The sequence below is a fragment of the Carcharhinus amblyrhynchos genome, chromosome 7, assembly GCF_965287045.1.
Source record: "Carcharhinus amblyrhynchos chromosome 7, sCarAmb.v2.hapA, whole genome shotgun sequence".
Lineage (NCBI taxonomy): Eukaryota > Metazoa > Chordata > Chondrichthyes > Carcharhiniformes > Carcharhinidae > Carcharhinus > Carcharhinus amblyrhynchos.
In genome coordinates this window covers 88,762,252-88,788,991 of record NC_137330.1, presented here as the reverse complement: position 1 = coordinate 88,788,991, position 26,740 = coordinate 88,762,252, and the positions used below count along the sequence as shown (strand labels likewise).

The 26,740-nt window shown below is 42.7% G+C and overlaps 1 long non-coding RNA gene across 1 annotated transcript; it reads left to right on the top strand.

Annotated features, from left to right (window-relative positions):
• Positions 1–21,791: 21,791 nt before the first annotated feature.
• On the top strand, positions 21,792–26,485 carry LOC145345112 (uncharacterized). Its single transcript, XR_013887031.1, has 3 exons — positions 21,792–21,865; positions 25,068–25,422; positions 26,318–26,485. It is a non-coding gene; the product is annotated as an uncharacterized LOC145345112 (long non-coding RNA).
• The last annotated feature ends 255 nt before the right edge of the window (positions 26,486–26,740 follow it).

Below are 26,740 nucleotides of genomic sequence, written 5' to 3'. Positions count from 1 at the left end.
TCTCCAGCCAATGGAAATAATTTCTCTTATTTACTCTATCAAAATCCTTTATTATTTCAAACACCTCCATTAAATCTCCCTTTAACCTTCCTTGATTTTAGAATTGTCATTCTTCAACCCTCCATAGCCTGCCCTCCTCATACCTCCATAATTTCCTCCAACTCCACAATCCTTCAAGATATCTGCTCTGATCTAATTCTGCCCTCTGGAACATATCCAATTTTAATTGCTGCATAATTAATGCCTGTGCTTTCAGCTACCTAGACCCTAAGATCTGGAATTCCTTCCCTACAATTCTCCACATCTCTACCTTGCTCTTCTCCTTTAAGACACTTCCTTCTTTGATCAAGACTCAGACATCTGCCGTAATGCAATTACTGTCACTAGAGAGGTAGTGCTTGATAGACTAACGGGACTGGAGGTAGACAAGTCCCCGGGACCGGATGGAATAGGTTCTAAAAGAAATGGCAGAGGTGATAACAGATGCCTTAGTAATTATTTATCAAAATTCGCTGGACTCCGGGGAAGTGCCGGAAGATTGGAAAACGGCTAATGTTACGCTGCTGTTTAAAAAAGGTAGCAGACAAAAGGCAGGAATTATAGGCCGGTTAGTTTAACGTCCGTAGTTGGAAAAATGCTAGAATCCGTCATCAAAGAAGAAATAGCAAGACACCTAGAAAAGAACGGCTTGATCAAGCAGACGCAGCACGGATTCATGAAGGGGAAGTCGTGCTTAACAAGTTTATTGGATTTCTATGAGGATGTGACTAGTGCGGTAGACAGAAGGGAACAGGTGGATGTGGTGTCTTTAGATTTCCAGAAGGTGTTTGATAAGGTGCCTCACAAAAGGTTGCTGCAAAAGGTTAGGGTACATGGAGTTGGGGCGTGGTTTGAGGATTGGTTGTCTAATAGGAAGCAGAGAGTTGGAACAAATGGGTGCTTTTCTGGTTGGCAGTTGGTGACTAGTGGAGTGCTGCAGGGATCGGTGCTGGGGCCTCAACTGTTTACCATTTACATAGACGATCTGGAGGAAGGGGCTGAGTGTTGGGTAACAAAATTTGCTGATGATACAAAGATGAGTGGAAAAGCAAATTGCGTGGAAGGCGTGGAAAGTCTGCAGAGAGATCTGGATAGGCTGAGTGAGTGGGCGAGGCCCTGGCAGATGGAGTATAGCGTGACCAAATGTGAGGTTGTCCACTTTGGTAGAAATAATAGTAGGAGGGATTATTATTTACAGGGCGAAAAGCTGCAGCATGCTACAGTGCAGAGGGACCTGGGGGTCCTTGTGCACGAATCGCAAAAACCCAGTCTGCGTTTGCAGCAGGTGATCAAGAAGGCGAATGGAATGTTGGCCTTTATAGCGAGGGGGATAGAATATAAAAGCAGGGGAGGTCTTGCTGCAACTGTACAGGGCACTGGTGAGGCTGCAACTTTTCTACTGTGTACAGTTTTGGTCACTGCATGCGTGAAAGGATATATTGACCTTGGAGGGAGTACAGAGAAGGTTCACCAGGCTAATACCGGAGATGACGGGGTTAGCCTATGAAGAGAGATTGAATAAACTGGGTTTGTACTTGTTAGAGTTTAGAAGGCTGAGGGGGGATCTTATAGGGACATATAAGATAATGAAGGGGCTAGATAGGGTAGAGGTAGAGATATTCTTCCCACTTAGAAAGGATAGCAGAACTAGAGGGCACAGCCTCAAAATAAGGGGGGGGGGCAGTTTAGATCAGAGTTGAGGAGGAACTTCTTCACTCAAAGGGTGGTGAATCTCTGGAATTCTCTGCCCATTGAAATGGTGGAGGCTATCTCGCTTAATATATTTAAGTCATGGGTAGATAGATTTCTGATAGACAAGGGAATTAAGGGTTATGGGGAGAAAGCGGGAAAGTGGAACTGATCCACTTCAGATCAGCCATGATCTTATTGAATGGCGGGGCAGGCTCAAAGGGCTGGATGGCCTACTCCTGCTCCTATTTCTTATGTTCTTATGTTTCCTTACGCGACTCAATGTCATGTTTTGTTTTATAATGTCTCGCTGAAGCATCTTGTGACGTGTTTCATTCATGCAGCCATGTAAATACCAATCATAATGTGGTCAAACCATGTTGATTATCAACCTGTAACTCCTTACTACATGCCTATGTGGTAAGAGCGGGAGAGTCTCCTGGTCAGCCATGCTTGATGTGTCGAGAGGTGCCCTTCAAGCAATAGCCACTGGTGACAGGCTGGTCACCTGTTCCAGGAGGAAAAAACAGGTATGAACAGACAAAAGCATTTGCTTTGTTTGCCTCATGCCTCACTGGACACGGGAAGCTTCTAAGTCTAAATGCAAGTTATTGTTGTTTGTTGCTCTGAAAAAACCGATCCCAGCTTCTCTAGCCTTTCCATTGAAACTGTCATTGCTGATACCATTCTAGTAGCAGATATAAAAATTAGAAGAGACTGTTTTATCCTACAGCACATCATCAAAGTTCACCCCATTGTGTTACATTAGTCTCCAGTATAGTACTGTACCTGTTCGAAGAAGCTGAACAAATAGCTCTTCACTTAGTAAACAGAAATAAGATCGCTTACCTTAAGTAGTTTGAGAGAAAGAAAACAAATGAGATTGAATGTATGAGTTATTGGACGCATTTTGATATGATAAAATTACAAGATGTATTTTGCTGATGTACATTCACCCCAAGCAATAGTAAATAGCTTCAGCTTCCCCACCTGCGGGCAACTCATTGATCATCCGACATAAACAAGCACTATTTCCTGTAGCCTAGTCTATGAACTGTTCTAAACAGACACAAACAAACTTGACCTAATGCTTGCAAAAAACTAATTTGCTGGTATCTGATTACTTGAATTCCTGCCTAATTGTGTCATGGCCTTAGATGAAGCAGATAATAATGTGGTGAGAGGTGAAAAAACGTAGGAATGAGAGGAAAGGGCAGCAATCCATATATCATTCGTGCCACACACTATCATTTCAGCTCCCCACAGCCCAGAGTTTTATTTGACTACTATGTATATTTCAGGGAGATTTTCTGGCCAGGGACTGAAAACTGCAGCTGCTTTATGTGCGTGTGTGTTGAAGGGGATGGACTCAGTCTCTGGCATGCAACATTTGGAGGTCTCTTAAAAAGCAGAGGGTCACCATGTAGGTCTCGACTGACAGCAGCCACACAGTGTGAGAAACAGCCAACATGAAGTGCCCTGACAGATGTTATGAAGGGGATCAGTGTTAAGTGCCTTTTCAGGATATTAAACTACCTTTATAACAAGTGAAAAAGTGAATTGTCACCGACATCATGCCGGCCTCCTTGAAGCATTACCCTCCCCCCTCACCTCCCCCCACCTCCCCGTCATCTTATCATCTGCCTTCCAACCCCCGCCTGCCCCAACTCTCCCCACCCCCCTCCCAACCTTCCAGAACCCCAACCACCGTCCATCAGCAACGGTCTGGGAACCATTACAGGCCAGAGATCAATAATCTTAGCTGTGCTGGAATTTGAATAATGATTTCCAATAAACCACATCTCAGGCTGTTCTAGCTAGGAGGACTGAGACAAGCCGCGAACATAATACAGTTAAGGCTTTTATTCAGAGACTGAAATAATGGAAGAAAGATTTTAGTGATAAGGCACAAAACAGGCAGTCTCGGCAACCAATCTGCTTTGTTACCAATTGTAAACTGACACCCCTAATGAAATAAAAATGTCTCGGTGGAAGCACATAACTGCACAATTGTTACTAACACTGAATTCTGTTTGTAATCGCAGTGATGGGTGCTAGGCAATATGTTGACGTTTCACAGGCATTTTTCCATTAGAAATAAAACAATTATGTTCGCAATAAAATTACATCCCTTTCCTGTATCCACGAGGAAGAAATTACTGATGATATTTTTGTCTAAAAGGCCATCTGTGGATGAAATGTTTGCCTAATACTGGGGCAAACAGCCAGAGCCTGTGTAGTATGTACTGTCCAATGAATAATCTGTCCATTGTATTTATTACTCTCAGTCACTTTAGCACAATTCCAAGTGGAATTTGAGATTTTAATAGATAAGGTATTTGGCAGTAATTTTTAAACTACTGTTGAGCCATCGCACAAAGGATTGTACTGCTGAGGTACTTGACCTATGTCGCAGACTGCAGACAGAGAAAGGCCCTTCCAAGTGCAGTGGGAGAGAACAACTGTGGTTATAATGGTTTCCCCTGTATCCCCCTCACAGCATGCAGTTGTCTGATTCCAATTTGGTCCACATGTCCAGCCATCAATCTTTCCCTGCATTTGACTGAGTGCATGCTACAATCATTACAATATTTTCTTTTGGAGACAGTCATATCATAGGCAACAATGTATGTTTTTCCCCTCAAGCTGCCATTTGTATGAAAGGAAAACCTTCACGCTCATTAGGACTATTGTTACCACAGTGGTAATCAATGCTTTGATTGTTCCAGCGCTGCTCCTGAAGTTTCCTGTTCCCCGCTTGTACAGTTGGCCCATTTACAGTGACCATAAATGAAAGCATTGGCAAGTTGAAATTCTTGTTTTGCCTGTTCTTTCTTCGCAATGCTCCCCCCTCCACCCGCCCCCCTGCCAACCCTGCATGCTATCCTCAGTACCTTACGGTTCTTCTGTGTAAGTTCTGTAGAATGGATCACAATTTCCAGACTAGTTGAGAGAGAAAGAGAGCCAAGAAATTACTTCCAGTGCTTCATAACTAGCTCTTTATGCTGGACAATTATTTTCAAGGTATTTATTAGTCAAAACATTGAGTATTCACAGGAACGATGAGAAAAACGCATAATTTGTTACCCTCCCCTTTCTAATTCTTCCCACAGCAGTGTCCTAATTATACCCATAACCGAAAGTAAAAAAAAAATCCTCTGTGTGAAAATATAGTTTTAGTTTCAATGTATTTGACCTAGACCTTTGAAAGCTTAAGCTCTATTGTGGCTGTGGATTCGTGTCCACTGGGGACTGAATAGAGATTTCAGACCATGTACTTTCCTGTCATTCAACACCATGAGTGAAAGCAAACCAACTGTTCATATCAGACAATATCATGTAAAATGATAACAATACGCAAATCCAGCTTTTTTGGTTTACTAACTTTAATTATCGATTTGTTATGGCCAGAAATGCTGATGAAATAGGTCAAATTCTGTTCTTATTACATGGAATTCTGAAATTACATCACTGCACTGGCAAAAGCTTGCTTTCAGGTTGTTGCCTCTGGGAAAAAATGAACCAGACAACAACCCTGCATTTATAGAGCACCGAGAACATGGGAAAACACTCCAAGGTGCTTCACAGGAGAATACCTGGACTGAAATTGACACCAGGTCAAAGGACGACGTATTAGGACAAGTGATTAAAAGCTTGATGAAAGATATAGACTTGAAGGAAGGTCAGAAGAGGATAGAATGGTAGAGAGGTTTAGGTATAGAATTCTGGAGTATACCTCCTCGACTCCAAAGATGTGTGGGTTAGATAGATTGGCCATGCCAAATTGCCCTTTAGTATCGGGGGCTAGCTACAGTAAATGCATGGGGTTACGGAGATAAGGCCTGGGTGAGATTGTGGTCAGTGCAAATCTGATGGGCTGAATGGCCTCCTTCTGCACTGTAGGGATTCTATGGTTTTATTACTGCTGAAGATGGGCCTATCAATATTGGGGCAAAGAACATTGGGAATGTACAAGTGGATTGAACTGTAGAATGTGGAATTCCCAGAGGGTTGTAGGTGCAGGAGGAAGTTACAGAGATAGGAAGATGAGGCCCTGCATAGACTTGGACTTTAATGTGAGAGTTTTAAAAATTGAGGCATTGGTAGACTGGAAACCAAAATTAGGTTAACAAGTGCAGCAATAATAGGTGGGGGTAGTTATTTGATTTGATTTATTATTGTCACATGTATTATACACAGTGAAAAGCGTTGTTTCTTGCGAGCAATACAGACAAAGTATACAGTACATAGAGAAGGAAAGGAGAATGTAGTGTTACAGTCATAGCTAGGGTGTAGAGAAAGATCAACTTAATGCGAGGTAGGCCCATTCAAAAGTCTGACAGCAGCAGAGAAGAAGAGGCTCTTGAGTCGGTTGGTACGTGTCCTCAGACTTTTGTATCTTTTTGCTGATGGAAGAAGGTGGGACAGAGAATGCCCAGGGTGCGTGGGATCCTTAATTATGCAAGCTGCTTTTCCTTTGCAGTGGGAAGTGTAGACAGAGGGAGGCTGGTTTGTGTGATGGACTGGGCTTTGTTCACAACCCTTTTTAGTTTCCTGCATTCTTGGACAGAGCAGGAGCCATACCAAACTGTGATACAATCAGAAAGAATGCTTCCTATTATGCATCTGTAAAAGTTAGTGAGAGTTATAGCTGGCATGGCAAATTTCCTTAGTCTTCTGAGAAAGTTGAGGCATTGTTGGGCTTTCTTTACTACAGTGTCGACGTGGAAGGATCAAGACAGGTCGTTGATGATCTGGGCACCTCTTAGCTTCACCTAACAAGGCCTTTTTTCAGATTCGCATTCTTTCCGTTTGAGCAGAACATCTTCTTGGAACTCCTTTCTGCCCCTCTCCCTGGTTTTGGGACTATTTTGTTCTTTAAAATCATAGAATCACTACAGTACAGAGGAGGCCATTTGGCCCATTGAGTCTGCCCCAACCAAAGTCCCACTCAGGCCCTATTTCCATAACCCTACTTATTTACCCTACTAACACTTGACACTAAGGGGCAATTTAGCATGGTCAATCCACCTAGCCTGCACATCTTTGGAGTGTGTGACGAGACCAGAGCACCCAAAGGAAATCCACACAGAGACGAGGAGAATGTGCTAACTCCGCACAGACAGCGTCCCAAACTGGGAATTGAACTCAGGTCCCTGGTGCTGTGAGGCAGCAGTGCTAACCACTGTGCCATCGTGCCGTCCAAAAGTTTAGTTTGAGATGTGCCCTCTGTAATACCTCCTCATGCTTGTTCCAGCAGATTCTGTAAAAGTCTGCTTACTTCTCAGTCACCTTCTTTCAACTGAACTAAAACTGCTTTTGTGGTCTCTGTGAGCCATTTGTTGCTCGGCAACAGCATAGCTTTCCTACTTCAAAAGTTGTAAAACCTCATTAAAAAGCAGGCACCTTTTAAAGTGAAACTACAATTCAAGTCTCCTTAACACACAACTGCAGAAATATAAATCAAGCTTCATCTTAAACTTTAAAATGATGTAAGGTGAAGCTACATCTACTTCCTAACAGTATGCTGAGTTTTATTAATAGGAGCAGAGAATTAAAGGACAAATTGGTTATGTTAAATTTGCCCAAGACACTGGCACAGACTCATCTAGAGTATCATCCAGGCCTGGGCACCACTTTAAGGAAGGATGTGAAAGCAGTTGAAAGGAAGCAGAAAAGATTCATGAGAATGGTTCCAAGGATGGGGAACTTCAGTTATGATGATAGACTGGAGAAGTTAGGACTATTTTTCTTTGCGAAGAAAAGGTTGGGAGGAATTTTGGTAAAAAATTTTGATAAATCATGAGGAGTCTGGACAGAATAGATAGAACATAAGAATTAGGAGCAGGAGTAGGCGATTTAGCCCTCGAACCTGCTTCACCATTTAATACGAATATGGCTGATCTCACCTCAGACTCAACTCCACTTTCCTACCCATTTACCATAGCCCTTCAAACCCTAACCCAAAAATCTGTCCACCTCTTCCTTAAATTTACTCAATGTCCTGTCATCCACCACACTCTGAGGTAGTAAATTCCACAGACCTGCAGCCCTTTCAGAGAAATAATTTCTCCTTATCTCTATTTTAAACCTGCCATCCTTTATCCTAAACCTATGACCTCTTGCTCTAGGTTGCCCTACAAAAGGAAACAGCATCTCCACGTCTACTTTGTTAATCCCCTTAATCAACTTGTACACCTCAATCAGATCTCCTCTCATTCTTCTAAACTCCAAGGAATACAGACCTAAACTGCCCAGTCTCTCTTCATAAGACAAACCCCTCATCTCTAGCATCAATCTAGTGAACTTCCTCTGAACTGCCTCCAATGCAACTACATCCCTCCTGAAGTATGGGAACCAAAATCAAAATATTCTAAGTGCGGTCTCAGTAATGCTTTGTACAGTAGAGCAACACTCCACTAATTTTATATTCTATTCTTTTAGCAATAAATGCCAAGGAGAAACTGTTCCCATTCATGAAAGGATTGAGAACGTGAGAACCCAGATTTTAAATAATTAACAAAATAAACAATTGTGATGTGAGGAAAAACATTATTATGCAGTGAGTGATTAGGTTCTGGAATGCTTTGCCTGAGAGGGTGGGGGAGGCAGATTCAATGGAAACTTTCAAAAAAGAGTTGCACTGTTAACTGAAAAGGAAGACTGTACAGGGTACAGTGAGAAGGTGAGGGAATGCTACTCAGTAAGTTGCTGTTTTGGAGAGCCAGTGAAGACATGATGGGCCAAATGGCCTCCTTCTGCACCGCAACAATTCTGTGAAGTCTGGGTGGCCATGAATAAGGATAGGAGAAATTAAGTGAAGATGGGAGGGCAGTTATGAATTTTCTGGAAGGTTGTAATAATTGAGGTGAGATGTCACTCAGTGCAAAAGCTGAGGAAGGAGAGCAGTAAAGTTATCTTGATGAGAAACAGGACATGATAGTTGGGTGGGAAAACCTGGTTTTAAACATAATAAGCATGCTCCTCCTCCTTCAGGTACCATGCCTAAGGAAGACTTGATGACCATAGATTTCCAATATATTTGTCCTGGATTATACTCAGCAAAGTTCTGCAGCAGTTTCCATTGCCTTCTGTCCTGTCATTAAGTGCATTGGAAGGATTTACAGGCTGATAATCAACTTATTTGGCCACATTATGAACAAACCTCAAATGGAACTTAAGCCCAGAACCTCTGACCCAGAGATAGGGACATTATTATTATGCCCTAAGGTCTCAAGAAGCACATTACCTAAATTAAATCAGATTATTTCCTAATGATTGATTCTCTCTGAATTCTGCCAGCTTCAGATTTTGTCTTTTGTTAGGATTAGATTTCCTTGACAAAAGCATCAGCCTTTGCCCCCATTCTGAAGCTTAATGATTCTTTAAGCCATATTTGAGGTTTTGTCCAAGGTATCCACTATATCCACAATCTCCAACTGATATTTCATTTACCATGAGAAAGACTACCCAGGTATCCCGGATGGATGAGCCAGATATTATCAAAGACTGACATTGCGGGTTTCAATCATTCATGTTTTATGCCATTTGCTCAATAATTGCTTAATATTGACAGCTTTAGTTTTATTTTGGGAACTTCACACAATGCTTCTGCTGTTGTACTCCGAGTTGATAATGAAAAGTTACAAGAGATATTCATTTCAAGAGATTTTTTCTTCAGAGTAAATCAGGCTTTATGCATGGTTGCCAACTGCGATTGCTTGTCTTTCTGGAGGTTTCATCACCTGACTTGCTCCCATGCTCCAGCCACTAGTCAGCCAAAACATCTATCCTTGTGGTATACTTCATTCCTATGCCAACTGGAAAGTTAAACAATGCATTACTCAGTTGGGTGACTGTCAGTCAATTTAGCCTCCTCCCACTTCCCACTTATACAATCTTTATAACTGGTAAAGAGAATTCTTAAAAGAGACTTTTTTTTTAATATCCCTATGACTTTTTTTCCGGAGTTGCACCAAGCACTGCACTGGATGTTGGATGACCAGCCATGATCATAACGAATGGTGGAGCAGGCTGTAAGGGCCACCTCTTGTCCTAATTTTCTATGTTTCAATAACCCCTGGAGACTCCAGTCCAATCCTGGTGGGTTGACAACTTTAGATGACTGCTCCATTCAAGTTAGTTCAACTTCTCAGAGGGTATGGGAAACAGAGGGTATGGGTTAGGTTTCTACACAATGGACAGAATGCTTATTTTAGGCCTGAAAGCCACGTGAGGCCTATGTGGTGTTGAACATTTTTCAAGTGTTCTTGGATCTATGGTTTTAAACTTGGGAAATTCCTTATTTTTGCAGCTGTTTTCCCTCTGGATATTGGGTTCAATAATGACCAGATTCTACCCAAAACAATCATAATTTTTCTATTTGCTGTGGCATTTTAACTCCAGTGTGACATCAATTGTCAGTGCCCCATACATGGTTATTTTTCAATAATTGTGGTACAATTGTGAATTTCCTCCGGCTGCTCCGGTTTGCTCCCACTCTCCAAAGATGTGCAGGTTAGGTTGATTGGCTATGCTAAATTACCCCTTAGAGTCAGGATAAATGATGAATATACTTCAAATGGAACTTAAGCCCAGAACTTCTGACCCAGAGATAGGGACACTATTATTGTGCCCTAAGGTCTCAAGAAGCACATTACCTAAATTAAATCAGATTATTTCCTAATGATTGATTCTCTCTGAATTCTGCCAGCTTCAGATTTTGTCTTTTGTTGGGATTAGATTTCCTTGACAAAAGCATCAGGCTTTGTCCCCACTCTGAAGCTTAATGATTCTTTAAGGCATATTCAAGGTTTTGTCCAAGGTGTCCATTATATCCACAATCCCCAACTGATATTTACCATGAGAAAGACTACCCAGGTATCCCGGATGGATGAACCAGACATGATCAAAGACTGATATTGCGGGTTTCAATCATTCATAACCTATGTTATAGGGATAGAGCCTAGGTGGGATTGTTGTCGGTGCAGACTCGATGGGCCAAATGTAGGGGTTCTATGAAGTTGCCATGTAACCATTTATCAACAGAACTCACAAAATACATTCAATATCTATGGAAATAATTTTGCAAAAATTGTACTTAAAGAGGGAGATATACAATATAAATGACATACCCGTCAAAAACACTTTATTGTCCATAAAGCTCTTTGTGACCTGATGCTATGGAAGTATAAATCTTGCACTCGTTTTAGAATAATCTTCAGCAGTTAGGCAATAATTTTTGTTGTTAGAGAAATAGAGGCAACCTTTCAGGTCGATAAGGGCTGATGAAAGGTCAGGTCATCAACCTGAAACATGAGGCTGGATTTTACAGAGAGCCAGCCCTCATCTCCAAGTGAGAAGTTGGTTGTCAGCTTGCCCAGCCAAAAATTGACTGCCCTGTAACTGTTTTATGCTGGGAGCAGCCAGGATGAGATTTTTGCCTTCATTCGCCCCTCATCTCTCTTCCCCACAAAGTCCTGCCATGGAGTGCTGCCAGCCAATCTGATTCGCCATCATGTCTGTAATCCCAGCAGTGCCAGGTACCAGTGGTGGCCAATACTGGGACTGCAGGCGGTCCCCAAGAAGAAGCAGTGTTGGAACCCTGACTTTGAGCTTTGAGCTTAGGTGTGAGACTTTCTGGCCATGCACGCCCAAGACCAGAACTTTCCGTCCGAGTTCAACCTTTAAATGGTCTGCCACATCTTTTTTCTCGCCACTACGATTCACACAGTGGGCAGAATGAGAAATTTCTGGCCCACAGTTCTAAATGGGACCCTACTGAGAGCCCCAGTGAAGGGGGTGGGGATGAGGGGGGTGTTGGGAATGTTGACATGCCAGGTTTGAGAGGCCAGGGATGTAAGAAAGGGATGTGTTGGGGGAGAGGGGGGCTGTGGCAGGGTGACATGCCTCTAATTGGTGCAGGGTACCTCCCCCACTCCAAGTGGTCCCTCCCAACTCTTGCCCAACAGCAGCCTGTGCAGTGAAAGCTGCCTGTCTGGTTGGACTGCGCCTTCCCCTGCTGTGGGTAAAATAGTGGCGGAAATGGAATGAGGTCCTTAAATGGCCATGAATTTGCCAAAGGCTTTCAGGTTGCCTGGCACCTTCCTCCCTGCTGTAACATGGGAGACAGGTTTAGTTTAGTTTATTTATTAGTGTCGCAAGTAGGCTTACATTAACAGTGCCTGAAATTACTGTGAAAATCCTCTAGTTGCCACACCCTGGTGCTTGATCGGGTACACTGAAGGAGAATTTAGCATAGCCAATGCACCTAACCAGTTGGGAATTGAGCCCAGGTCCCTGGCACTATGAGGCAGCAGTGCCAACCACTGTGCCACCGTGCCATCCAGGTTGGAGGTAGGCAGGAAAAGGGAGTATAACATACAACACATTAACTCTGTTTCTGCTTGTAAGATATCCAGTATCTACAGTGCTTTTCTGTTGAAAACTCAGAGCTAATTTTGCTAGAAGAGAGGGCCATTCATCAGATCTCAGCAACTTGAAATGGTAACTGTTTCTCTATTTGCAACTGCTGACAGATCTGCTAAGCATTTCCAATTTTTTAAATCTTTCCTTGTATTTCTTCCAACCAGGCAGCATCTTGGATTCTACCTTCTCTATTGCCTCAATACCTTTCCTTCTTTTGACACCCAAACCTGCACGCAGCACTCTTAACTGAGATCTCACTAAGGGTTTATATAGATTCACCAATAAATTATGATTTCATATCCAATGGCTGGAATTCTTTGACCTCGCCCATGTTTGGTATTCTCTGGCCCCACTGCGGTGAATATAATTTTGTCTGACCGCCAAATTCTCCACTCTCACTGGTGGCACTGGTGGGGTGTGTGAGACCAGAGAAATCCGGCTATATCTCTCCATAAAAAGCAGATTTCTGTCAGCTTTTTTAATGGCTTTATGCTTTTAATGTCTTGCCGATCTGAATTCCCAAATCTCTCTGCAATTTAACTTAACCGAGTTTCCCCCCCCGTTCAAAAAGAATTATTTTGTCTTCTTTTACCAAAATGTACTGACTCACATTTACTGACATTGAAGTCCATTTGCCATTTTTTTATCCATTTCACTCTTCCCAGTATTAAGAAGTCTCATAATACGAGGTTAAAGCCCAACAGATCTTTTTTGGAATCACGAGCTGCTCCAACATTGTGTTACGGTTTCCATGCTCTCAATGATTTAACAGAAGTCAAATGATTTGACCCTCTTTCTAGTGGGTAAAAATACAGGTACAAATACAAACTGCTTCCAGTATGACACAAATTGTCACACAACAGAAAATGCTGGAAAATTTCAGCAGGACTGACAGCATCTGTGGGAAGAGAATAGACCCAGCGCTTCAAGTCTGAATGACCCTTTGTCACTTGGCTGGTGTGGGAAACTGAAAACTTACACTGGCGGGATGTGTAAATAGAAAACTTATCGAATAGAAAATGTGTTTGATTTTGTAGTTTGGGTGGAATAGAGGAATCTAATTGTCTATCTAATTGTCCTGTGCTATAATTGACCTGCCCGTTGTTGTTTGTTTATTGGTCACAAGTAAGGCTTAACTTAACACTGCAATGAAGTTACCGTGAAATTCCTCTAGTCGCCACACTCCAGCACCTGTTTGGGTCAATGCACCTAACCAGCACGTCTTTCAGACTGTGGGAGGAAACCGGAGGACCTGGAGGAAACCCATGTGCAACGTTCAAACTCGACACAGACAATGACCCAAGCCGGGAATCAAACCCAGCTCCCTGGCTCTGTGATGCAGCTGTGCTAACCTCTGTACCACCATGCCACCTTCCCCATTTTAGGCTACCAATGATAGGAACTTAAGTTTGAATCTCAATTTTGATTGACTGAGAGGTTTATCCAAAGAATAAATGAATAAAGAAGCTAAGGTTGAGAATCTCTAGTGCACTGAATAAATGTATATACTTGAGTCAAATTCCTTCCTAGTCTACACCCCACCAGCATATCCAAATTAGACCTTCACAGTCCAATGATTTTATGTTAGATTATCATTCCAAGTTAACCATCCTTCAACATTACACAAGCAATGTAAAGTGTGGTTGAGTTCTTACAGTGGATAAAAGTCTCAAGATTAAATGATAAAATTTCAGCGAATTGAAATTGTGATTGATGACTATGCAGCTACTTACAGAAAATATTTATTTTCCAATAGCACATTTCTGGCACATGTGCAGTTGCTGTAAAATACACATCCCTCATCTGCTGTTCTATCAATGCATTATCACACCATCCTGTCAGAATCTCGTGCATTCCTAATGTTTGATTTTTGGATTCTGCACACTCATATTTACATAAGTTGCATTTGGATATATATTTACTCAGGTCTGAGCTGTAAGCCTTTTTTTTGCTTTGGTTGTGCCAGTTATCAACACAGAAGTGTACAGAGCATATTTCAACGCTGGGATCCAGAAAAAGAACTGATGTCACATTCAGTTAGTCGGTTTCCTCACTCTTGATGTACTTTCTGGCTGCGTTCTGAAAGGAATGGAATTGTTTTTGTTGGGAAGTGAAATGGAGGGATTCCTGCTGTGGTGCTGTGCATACATAGCACTCACTGGGAAAATTAAACTGACTGAAAGATTTGATTTTAAATGTAGCACAGTGTTAAAAGCAAATGCACACATCTACACTGGACAAATATACAGTGGGTTTGTTTCATAATGAAATGTTATTCATCATATTCATATTGCAGAGAAGCTTTTTTTTGCTATGTCAGGAATCAGCTGAATATTTAGTTCTATTGGTATTTTAAAAGCAATACATATCTTTCCGTTCTTCACAAGAAAAGTCCCACACAAACATGAAAAAAAGTGTGCTTTTCCTACTTAACAAAACAAAATATATTTAAAACCCTTTTCTTCCCAATTATCAAAGAAATTCTCCTTTTTTTGGCATCAGAAGCTGAAAGTGTAAAGGCAGTTTTTCCCTAGTCTTTTCATTGTACCATTTAGGTGAAAGTGGAGAGTAACCTGAGTTGACTCATCCTTCAATTTACTTTCCGTCTTGTGTCAATCAAAAATAAGATTTGGTGAGGTGCAAGTGATTGGGTTCAATATCACCTGCTTGGTTGTACCAAAGAAGACAAATTTCTCTCCGGGACTATATGCCTGAATCCTTTGCCAGCGAAATCCTGTCTAAAGCGCTATTAGAGTCATAGAGTCATAGAAGTTTACAGCACTTACAAGGCCTAAAAGGCTGCATGGTGGCATAGTGGTTAGCACTGCGGCCTCACAGCTCCAGGGTCTCAGGTTCATTTCTGACCTTGGGTGACTGCCTGTGTGGAATCTGTATGTTCTCTCTGTGTCTGTGTGGGTTTCCTTCGGGTGCTCCGGTTTCCTCTCACACTCCAAAGATGTGCGGGTTAGGTGGATTGACCATACTAAATTCCCCCTTTGCTTCCCAAGGTGCACAGGTTAGGGGGATTAAGTGGGGTAAATATGTAGGTTCACATGGGTAGGGTCTGGGTGGGAGGCTGTGTTGGAGAGTTGGTGCAGACTCAATGGGCTAGATAGCCTGCTGCTGCGCTGTAGGGATTCTATATTTTATAATGCTGTGACTGATTATTTCCACAGGTTGGACAGGGATGAATGTTTTTAAAAAATGTAATGAGCAAAAAAAAATGCACATTTGAAAATTTGTTCTAGAAATTGAATTGTTCAGTGCCTGTAGCATAGAGTGAAAGAGGATGGGGACAGGGACATGGTAAGTTGGATTTCATGCCTCATAAGTGTGGAACCTGCTTATATTTCTCCCAAAACTATACTTCATTCACAAAATTTGTAGAAGTACATTACAAAAGAGTTCAAAGTCAACTGTACATTAAATGCGAACCAGAGCAGTTGTTTCCAATACAAAGCATGGTGGTGCCTCCCTAAACTTATGATTGCACCTTATAATTAAAATATTCATTTGATGTCAAATTTACAGCTTGAAGCATTTGAAACAATTTCCAGCCCCTTAGTGTACTATGGTTGAAGGGCTTTAAACAGTGGTCTTTCCCAAAGTGCCTTCAAGGCAGCTGCCCCAAGCATAATAGCATCCTTCAACACATAGACTGGACCTTGGAATGTGTGAGACTACAACCCTCAGTTGTTGACAACGATTTGCACTTGAAGACCGGAAGGTTTTGGCCAGACTACATTGCGTCTTTCGCCGAGTTGATGATGCTCCAGCAGCAGTTGATGTTTATCTCAGTGCGTGTACTTGGGAACAGCCAGTAATGAACAGTCCTGCATTATGGAGCTGCTCTGGATGAAGCTTTCCAAAAACTTCGGCATCTTTTTCCAGTTTTGCTTTGTAAAGGCATATTCTAGAAAGAGTTAGTAACTGACATCTTACCGACTGCAGTTGCCTTGAGGGTAATATGCAAAAGAGATTCTGCTCATACAGGAAAGATGTGATAGGGAGAGCCCTTCTCACCACTGGTGAAGGTACAGCTTGGTGCTTACTTGAAAGTTGTGAGAATGAGGTTTAATTGGCTTAGGGGACCAAGATTCACCAGCTTCTTTTCCTGCAGGACCTTGAGGACCTTATGTGAAGATCACTGCCTGATGGACTTGTGTTCAAAGATGCTCTTCTCTGAGCGAAAGATGATATGACATGGTCCAATTGAAAGAAAAGTTCCATGGAAATGTGATCAGTTCCATCCTTCCCAATACTGGGGACAGCAGAACCTCAGAACATAGTGATACTTAGTGTTTTGAGTACTGAAGGTCTATGCACTCTTAGGTGGCCTTCAGGATAAGGACAACATTGGGTATGTTGTTTCCCCCTAGATGTTTTACCCAGACATTTGTATATTGTGTCCCTGCAGATATGGTACATTTTCAATCCTCAGAGAAAGTGGAAAGGTGGATTAGGTAACCATCACGGTTCAGCCATTGCTGCACCATGTACAACATCACTGAAAACACTTTGCACAATGATCAGGATCTTACCCCCACTGGAAAAAGAACATCATGCCCAAACATTCAGCTTTTGTTTTATCATGGCTACACGTTCCTTCTCGATTTAGCGTATGAGACTCTGGGCATACAGGAAAGATCTGAAATACGTTTCCAGCATCTTCAGGTGTTCTGAGTGGAAGGTGAAGGGACAAAGCATCAATCCAGTTTCCAAAGATCATGACCCAACTTTTGCCTCAATGTAATTTGGCTCCTGAGAGGGCCTTAAATTGGTTTCAGACGTTCATCAGTCTGCCAACCAAGAATGGATCTGAGCAGAAGATGGTAATGCTGTACATACTGAAGTGCTTTCACTGTCTGGACTTGTCACCCCTCCGAAGTTCACATCCTTCCTAATGGACTGGCCAAAAGGTTTGATACAGCAAACAGAAACAAGGAAAGGAAGAAAGGACAGCCTTGCCTGACTCCAGGTTTGATCGGAAAGCTTCCTCATTCCCAATCTTCCAGTTCCAGAGGAAGTGTAGGATACCAGCTGAAAGATAAAGGTAAGTCTAGGAGCTGGGGATTACTTTTTCTCCTCCTGAGTCCACATTAAGGTCAGCAGTTTTTTTAATGTACATGTTTAATGGTGGTCTTTTACACTCCCTTTAATTAATTTGGGTTAAGTTGGATGTCAATCAATTAATCCTTAACATACCAGGCCTAATATCTGTGTCATCCAGGGTAAACCACTTTTAGCATCTACAGGGTGCCTAATGCTACTTTTAGGCAGCAGTCATAGACACCTTGAACACTTGAAACAATATGATATCAAATATGTTTCTGACACTCTTTGGCTATGGGATGCTGACCTTCTAAATTGGACCATCTTTGGGGCCATTTTCTGCCTGCAAAACAGTCACAATGATGTTCTATTTCAACACCACCCCTCCTTCACTATTCACCCCCTGACCCGAGTGCATTGGCTTTTGTTATTCCATGAGTCAAAGTTCATTACACATGTGATAAGCATTGAAGCACTGCTGATGTCTGGCATGTAAGTATATAGTAACATCAATTCAAAAGCTGATATCATCCCTATCAATCCCTGCTAAGCATCTTCTTCAGCACCAGCAGAAGATCACTGTATTCAAACTGATTATTAAAAAACCTATTGTGTTTGTTTCGTTCAAGTCAGTATCCAATTAATGGTGGATGTATTTTGGATTCTATTCACCACTAATTGAATTTGATCATTATGATGGGAATGCTATTTTGACTTTGCAAAATCGTAAAATAGTGCTTTATAGATTTGGACTTTGTATATTTAAGACAGTCCAGTAATGAGTGCTATTGTAGTGCCACTTAGCTAAATTGATAGCATATTGAATAGTCAGTATGTTTACACTGTGACCCCTGGAGACAAATAGCTTTTCAACTGAACCTTTCGCGAAAGTGACCCATGTAATCACGTAATTATTAGCAAAAGATTAGTCTATCGTATTAGGTAAAGTTTTCCCTTTCTGGGCTTCAACGTTTTTGATATTTTCTCCTTTCAAAGTTAGTAAAGTAACAGTGTTAGTTGGTCAAAATGCCAGTTGTTTGATATATTTTAACTTCCCATTTCAATAAGTTATAGGAAATTCCCAATGTCTAAATATTTTGAGGTTTTGGGAAAAGTTGGGGCATGTTTTGGCTTGATTTGGAGGGATGTGGTAATGCAGTATTTTTTATCTGGTAGAAATAAAGCACCTATTGGCTGGAATTCTGCTGTCCCACCCATCACGGGAATTGATGTGGACGAGATGGAAAATTGAGCAGACCATTCACTGGCCTGTTGAGCTCGGGTGGGAATTTTTGGTCTTGGGCCGCATGCGACTGGAGAATCCCGCCCATTGTCTTAAAGTAACATCAAGGAATAAGTTTTAAGTTTAATTATTAATGTTACAAGTAGGCTTACATTAACACTGCAATGAAGTTTCTGTGAAAATCGCCTCATTCTCATACTCCAGCGCCTGTTCGATTACACTAAGGGAGAATTTAGCATGGCCAATGCACATAGCCAGCAGGTCTTTTGGACTGTGGGATGAAACTGGAGCACCCAGAGGAAACCCACTCAGACACGGGGAGAATGTACAGACTCTACACAGACAGTGACTTACACCGGGAATTGAACCCGGGTCCCTGGCACTGTGAGGCAGCAGTGCTAACCACTATACCACCATGCTGCCCTAAAATGGAATTAAAAATTGATATTCCTTATATTTTCCAGGATCAGGATTTTCCAGATGGCAACGTTTCTGAGGCTGCCAGGTGAGAAATTGGCTGATGCATCCCCACCGATGCTCGCTGCCCTGCAGCCATTTGAGTGTTAATTGGCTGGAGATGGGACTTCCACCCCTCACTCAAGAGGAAGTACTGCCTCAGAGAGTTGCTAATCAGGATTGCCAGAAGATGCAATGAACAGGACCGGTATCACAAGCTGTTCCCAGAATCAGAGTTTAGGACTAAGTACATGTGGGGCTCATGGGGTGGAGAGGGAAGGTGAGGCACTGGGGTGGAGAATGGGGGAGTGTTGAGGATGTTGGTGGAGAGTTTGAAGAATAGGAAAGTGGGGGGAGGGAACAACTGAGTGGTGCTAACCTTGTGTGGGGACCCTGAAGTTGAAAGGAGTCCATTGATGGAGACATTCCCCCTTTTCCTGCTCAAGCCTGAGCAGGGTCGCTTTCCAGGTCTCAATTTGAGGCCAGGCAGGGAGTGACCCTTGGGTGGCCATTAATTATCCACTTAAGGACTTCAGTTGTGGTAAGGCCAGACAGGCCGGCCTGTAGGCCTCATTCTTCCCACCATTGAATTGTGGCGTGATCGCAGGGAGTGGGAGGATGGAAGGAAGGCCATCCAGTGAAAATACAAGCCCTCCCTACCACCAGCAAACCTGTTGAGGGATCATACATTATTTGAGCAGAGGGATAGTGTATTGGTAATGTTACTGAACAAGCTGTTTGAAACTCCAGAACAGTAACTATAAAGTTATCACATTTCTTGACAAACATGTAAAAAATAATTCCAATTAATTAATGGGAGTGTCACTGACAACCCTGGATCTAGACAGGTGCCAGCCAATCAATTGAGGGGTGAAAGCCCCATCTCCAGCATTTGTTGCCCATCCCTAGTAGCCCTTGAGAAGGTGGAGGTGAGCTGCCTTTGTAAACCACTGCAATTCCTGAGGTATAGGTACATCCACAGTGATTTGATTTGATTTGATTAGATTTATTATTGTCACTTATATTAATGCACATTGAAAAGTATTGTTTCTTGTGCACTATACAGACAAAGCATACCGTTCATAGAGAAGGAAACGAGAGAGTCCAGAATGTAGTGTTACAGTCATAGCTAGGGTGTGGAGAAAGATCAACTTAATGTAAGATAAATCCATTCAAAAGTCTGACAGCAGCAGGGAAGAAGCTGTTCTTGAGCCAGTTGGTACGTGACCTCTGACTTTTGTATCCTTTTCGTGAAGGAAGAAGGTGGAAGAGAGAATGTCCAGGGTGCACGGGCCCTTAATTATACTGGCTGCTTTGCTGAGGCAGCTGGAAATATAGACAGAGTCAATGGATAGGAGGCTGGTTTGCGTGATGGATTAGACTACATTTACGATCTTTTGTAGTTCCTTGTGGTCTTGTGCAGAGCAGGAGCCGTACCAAGCTGTGATACAACCAGAAAGAATGCAGTAAAGGACGGAGTTCTAGGATTTTGACCCAGTGACAGTGAAAAATGGTGATACATTTTCAAGTCAGAACGGTGACTGACTTGGAGGGGGTCCTCCAGGTGGTGGTGTTCTCGTGTCTGCTGCCCTTGTCCTTCTAGAAAGTAGCTGTCATGGGTTTGGAACGTGCTATCTACGGAGCCTTGATGAGTTCCTGCAGTACCTTTTGTAGATAGTGCACGTTGCTGCCGCTGTTTGTTGGCGGTGGAGGGATTGAATGTTCATGGAAGGGATACCTATCAAGTGGGATGCTTTGCCCTGAATGGTATCAAGCTTCTTGAATGTGTTTGGAGCTGCATTCATCCAGGCAAGTGGAAAGTATTTCAGCACACTCCTAACTTGCGCCTTTTTGATGGTGGACATTCTTTGGGAAGTCCATTGTTGTGTTTTTGGAATCATATCTTGGTCAGACCAGGTAAGGATTCCAGATTCCCTGCCCTAAAAATATCTGGCCTGGTCTACATGTGACTCCAGCTCCACAACAGTGTGGCTGACTCTCAAATGCCCAACTAAATGACCATGCAAACGATGCAGTTAAAAGGGCAATTAGGGATGGGCAATAAATGTTAGTTCAGCTAATGTCATCCACAGTCCATGAATGAATATAAAAGGTGAGTTACTCGCCATTGAATTCTTAGCTTCAGACCTGCTCTTGTAGCCAGAGTATTCACATGCCTAGTCCAGTTAATCTTCTGGTCATTGATAACCTGCAGGATGTTTATGGTGGGAGATTCAACAATGGTAATGCTACTGAACATCAATGGTTACATTCTCTCTTGTTGGAACTGGTCACTGCCTGACACATCTGTGGTGTGAGCGTTACTTGCCACTTGTCAGCCCAAGTCTGGATATTGACCAGGTCTTGCTGCATTTGGTCATGATGCTGAACATCGTGTAATCATCAGCAAACACCCCACTTCTGACCGTTTTTGTCCTTCTGGAAAAAGAATGTGCCATCCCCCCCATCTCCCACCCCCCCGCCCCCTCTCGGTCTGAACTCTGTGTATTTCCAATCCCACATTAATGTGGGTTCTGCTTTACCGTGATCTGAAAAGCCATCTTGTTCTATCAAACCGCTTCTCCTAATGCAAGACTCACTATCTCATTAAGGCAATAAATACCAACAATATCCATCCACCTCCTGAGAATTAATTAATGAGTGCACATAAGAATAATTATCATTTGTACGACAAATTTTAGGACAGTGTACACTCCTCAAAAAAATGTGTTGCAAGCTCTATGCTAGGTTTTGTCTTGTAAAAGACCTGTTATTAATGTACTGAATCTTAAATTAAATGCATGCCTTCTTGTTGATAGCTATCAAGTTCAGTATTTTTTCTCACTCTTTCTGAATTTTATTCTTCTCACTGTTCTCTTGGTTACAGAGTGAGTCAGTCTGGAATGCTCCCGGACTATTCCAGGGCTGTCAACAGCGCCACCCTCATGGGCACAGCTGGTGATGAAAGTTTTTCTTTCACATTTTGATGTGGAATTTGTCACTGCAAGCAATCTGTTCAGGTTAAGCTGGGCTGGGATTCAAATTCCACAGTCTGCTTCTCTCCTTCTAGGTTTAGTGGGTTATGTGCAAAATGTAGCGTGATGTTTAATCACAGTTCCAAGACAATAGGATCCTTGCCTTTTTCAACCTGACTAGCAGCTGTTTGCCAACTTTAACAAACATAATTACTGCACCTTGTCTCCAGAAGTTGAACTGGAATGAAGGTTTTTCAGAAAGTTTAATTGAGAAAAGTACTGAGGGCACAGACAGAGAATTGATACAAAAACAGAAAATATTGGAAAAATTGAATGGGTCTGGCAGCATCTGTCAGGTGAGAAAACAGAGTTAGCATTTGATATGACTCTTCTTCAGAGCTAAAGAGAGGGTGAGAGATGTGTTGGATTATATATTGTATAATATATAACAGCTCGAACAGAGTAGAAGATCAGTCATTGGTGGGAGTGAAGAGAGATTGTAACAAATATGTCAGAATGTGTTGATGGGAGAATAATGGTCGGTGCAAGATGAAAGCAAAACTTAAGAACGAGAGGCAGATATGGAAGGAGAGGGAGAGTTTTTGCAATGAGGCAAAAATGTTTGGAATATTAAAAAATATGAAGAGGAAAGTTCACAGTGTAAAATGGTTGAACTCTGTGTTGAGTCCAGAGGGCTGCAACATGCTTTATCGGAAGATAAAGTGCTGATCCTCCAGACTGTGGTCAGCTTCAGTGGTACATTGCAGCAGGCTGAGGACAGACATGTTGGCATGAGAGCAAGATTCTGAGTTGAAATGGCAAGCTTGCAGATTGAGCAAAGGTCTGCTGCAAAGCAGCCATCTAGTCTGTGTTTTGTCTTCCCAGTGTAGAGGAGACTGCATTCGGAGCAGAAAACTCGGAAGCCCAAATTAAAGGAGATGCAAGTGAAATATTGCTTTGCCTAATGGAATTTTTGAAGCCCTGGGCAGTGAAGAGGGTGGAGGTTAAGGGGCAAAGTGTTGCACCTTCTGTAATTACAAGGGAAGGTGCCATTGGAACATAGAACAAAGAACATTATAGCGCAGAACAATTAAAAAGCAATGACCCTCTAACCTAAACCAATCCCTTTCCATCCATAAACCTGTCCACGGATCTCTTAAACGCCCCCAAACTAGGCGCATTTACAACTGCAGCAGGCAGGGCATTCCAATCCCTCACCACCCTCTGGGTAAAGAACCTACCTCTGACATCCGTCCTATAACTACCACCCCTTAATTTAAAGCTATGCCCCCTCATGCTAGCTTTCTCCATCCGAGGAAAAAGGCTATCACTGTCCACCCTATCTAGACCTCTAATCATCTTATATGTTTCAATAAGGTCCCCTCTTAGCCGCCTTCTTTCTAACGAAAACAACCTCAAATCCCTCAGTCTCTCCTCATAGGACCTCCCCTCCATACCAGGCAACATCCTGGTAAACCTCCTCTGCACCCTCTCCAATGCCTCCACATCCTTCCTATAATGTGGGGACCAGAACTGCACACAATACTCCAAGTGCGGCCGCACCAGAGTTTTGTACAGTTGCAACATGACGCTGCGGCTCCTAAATTCAATCCCCCTACCAATAAACGCCAAGACGCCGTATGCCTTCCCAACAACCCTATCTACTTGATTCCCAACTTTCAGGGATCTATGTACACATACACCTAGACCCCTCTGTTCATCCACACTATTCAGAGTCCTACCATTAGCCCTATACTCTACACATCTGTTATTCCTGCCAAAGTGAATTACCTCACACTTCTCTGCATTAAACTCCATCCGCCACCTCTCGGCCCAGCTCTGCAACTTGTCCAAGAAGGTGATGAATAGTTGGGGATGAGACCAGGGTGTCAGAAAGGGGGCAATCCCGGTGGAATGCTGATTGGGGTGGGGGGGCTGGTGAGGGGAAGATATGTTTCGTGTTGGCATCATGCTGGAGTTGGTAGAAATGGCAGAGGATGATCCTTTGAATGCAGAGACATTGTTCTGAGAAGCAGGAGAAGGGGTGAGGACAGAATGTGTGAAAAATGGGTTGAACTTGGTTAAATGATTACCTGATTAAACTGGTTAAGAGATACATAAATAAAGGAATATGGAACACATAGAGGTAAAGGGTCTTTAATTTAGAAAGGCAAAATGTTTTGGGGCAGGCTTGGTGGGAAAAAGGGCCTGTTCCTGCACTGTACTGTTCTTTGTCCTGTTAACCCCAACGTGGGGGGTGGGGGGCAGGGTTAAGGGAAAAAGCCGACATGTCTGAAGCACCATTTTCAAAGGTGGTATTATTGGAACAAATGCAATGGAGGCAGAGAAGCTGGGAGATTGAGGTGGAGTCCGCATGTGAAGCAGGGTTTGAGAAGCTGTAGCCAATGTAGCTGTGGGAGACAGTATCTTGTAATAAATGTTCAGTCTATCAGACTGAAAATAAAGACAGAGAGGTCAAGGAAGGGAAGGAGAGTGTTAGAGATTGGCCATGCGAAGGTGAGAGAGAGGTGGAAATTGGAAGCAACATCAATAAATTTTCACAGGTCCAGAGAAGACCTGAAGTGGCACCAATACAGTCTTTGACATGATGGAAAAACAATTGTGGGACAGGACCTGAATGGGACTGGAATAAGGAATGTTCCTCATAACCCACAAAAAGACAGGCATGTCTGAGATCTATGTGGGTACCCGTAGCCACATCTATTATTTGCAGGAAATAAGACAAGTTAAAAGAGGAATTGTTGAGCGAGAGTCAGGAGGAGAAGGTTTGACAGGGATTATTCGGCCTTTGCTCAAGGAAAAGTGGAGCATCCTCAGACCCTTCTGTGGGGGATGGAAGTGTAGAGAGATTGGACATCTCTCGTGAAGGGGAGGAGGCTGGGGTCAGTGAAGTGGAAGTTGGTGCTATGATGGAGGGATCAGAGGAATCGTGGATGTAAGTGGGAAAGATTGGACAAGGGGAGACAAAGATGAAGTGAAGGGCCCGATTTAGTGGCCATGTTAGCCACACACACAAATCCATAATGGCTGCTAAATCTTGCATACACAGAATTTACACCATCAAGATTTCAGTTTGTGATCTTCCATGCCCCCTCCAGTGACTCAACCATGTTCACATTCATCCTGTCCTGGTATTTCCAGCTCTGCTTTTGCATCTCCAGCAGCTGAGGGAGGATCATGTCCAGAAGCGCAGCACTTGACTGAGGCACAGATGAGACCTGGAATCAAACAGACCTCCAACTGTCCGATCCCTGGGACATCCCTGCTTCCACCTGATGGAGATCTGAAGCAGTGAGGTGCTCACCAGATAGTGACCCAGAAGCCTGTCTGGGATGAATTGTGATGTAAGGAGTATCGGGGAGATGAGGAAGTGTGTAGGAGATCAGGTGGTGGAGCCCAGTGAGGTGGCAGCATGTGGAGTCCATGTGGCATGGCGAGGGGTGTCTGACAGACAGTGTGATGAAAGAAGACAAGAAGCACTTACCTGGCAGCATGGAGGAGGTCATTCATTGTCTTCAGGTAATGAATCCGTTGTCCGCTTGCGGAGGGTGCTGAAACCCAATAACGTAGCCACTATGCGGGGTTGGTGAGCTCACTGGAGGGTCTCCTGTCTGCCTGCGAGTAGATTGTTGTCCTTCTGTCCTCCACAACATCCAACAAATGTGTGAGGGACTTCTCTATAAAGTGTGAAGCTGGCATTTTGGCTGCCATCCTTCTGGCTTGACTACTATGGGGAGGGTGTGTTCGTATATTTGCCTTGCCATCGATCTGTCCATCCATCATTTCATCTGTATGTCCGTCCTTCTGTTCCTCAGTCTGTCAGTCCAAATATCCGTCTGTCCATCCATCCAGTAGTTTGTCCTTCCATCCATTTATCCATCCGTTCACCCATCCTCCTTGCTTACTTTCATGATTTTGTAGAAATGTCTCACTTGCTTTCTATCTGTCTTGCTTTTTATCTATTCCCAGTGCTAATCACAAGAGTACATCAACTGCATATACTTTATATCTTTACGATTGCCCCAAGTTAGGAATGTCATCGTTCAACACTTCAGATCTTTTCCCTAGAGGGAAGTGTTTTGTTTGATGGGGGAGGGAGGGGGGAAAATATTAAAAATGCCTAAAGGGAGACTTATTGCATTATTTAAAGGAAGGTTCATGTGAAAATCCATCCCTAGCAGTTAAAGTTAGTATTATACATGATATCATTCTCTTCGAAAGCTGAGGTGTGACAACTTGAAGTGTCGCTGTCTGTCACTTGATGATGCACTCAGCAGCATGTCTACCAGACAAGTGTTTCATATCATAGCAGGTCAGCTATTCACACTTCAGAGGATTTCTGTGAATTAAGCCCAGATTGAGTTAGCAATCTTTTTAAGTGATTTATTACATGCTTAGTGATTTCTGTTTTTAGTTCAACACCTGTGAAAGTGATTTTCATGTCAACTGTACAAAGAACGGATAAAGTTTCCACTGATGATCGTGTCCTGCAGTCAGGAGGTAAACTCCAGGAGATGCAAGATCAAACAGTGACAGGAAACATGGTGTAATATTAATAAACACCTGTCGAGACGTATAGTACCTGGTGGTAAGTAAATGCCCCAGGAATATAATTAATCACCTGTTATCTGACAAAACATTATCCCAAATCCTGTGTGGTGTGAACCACAAGGTCATTTCTCACCCATAAAACTGCTTAGTGATAAAGACACTTTAACCATTTAAATTCAAAATTTTATACAGTTAGTTATTTGAAGCAAACTTTTGTCTGTAATTTTGTTAGGATTCGAAAGTTTTTTTTTGTCTACAGGATACTTACAATATTAATATAAGTGCT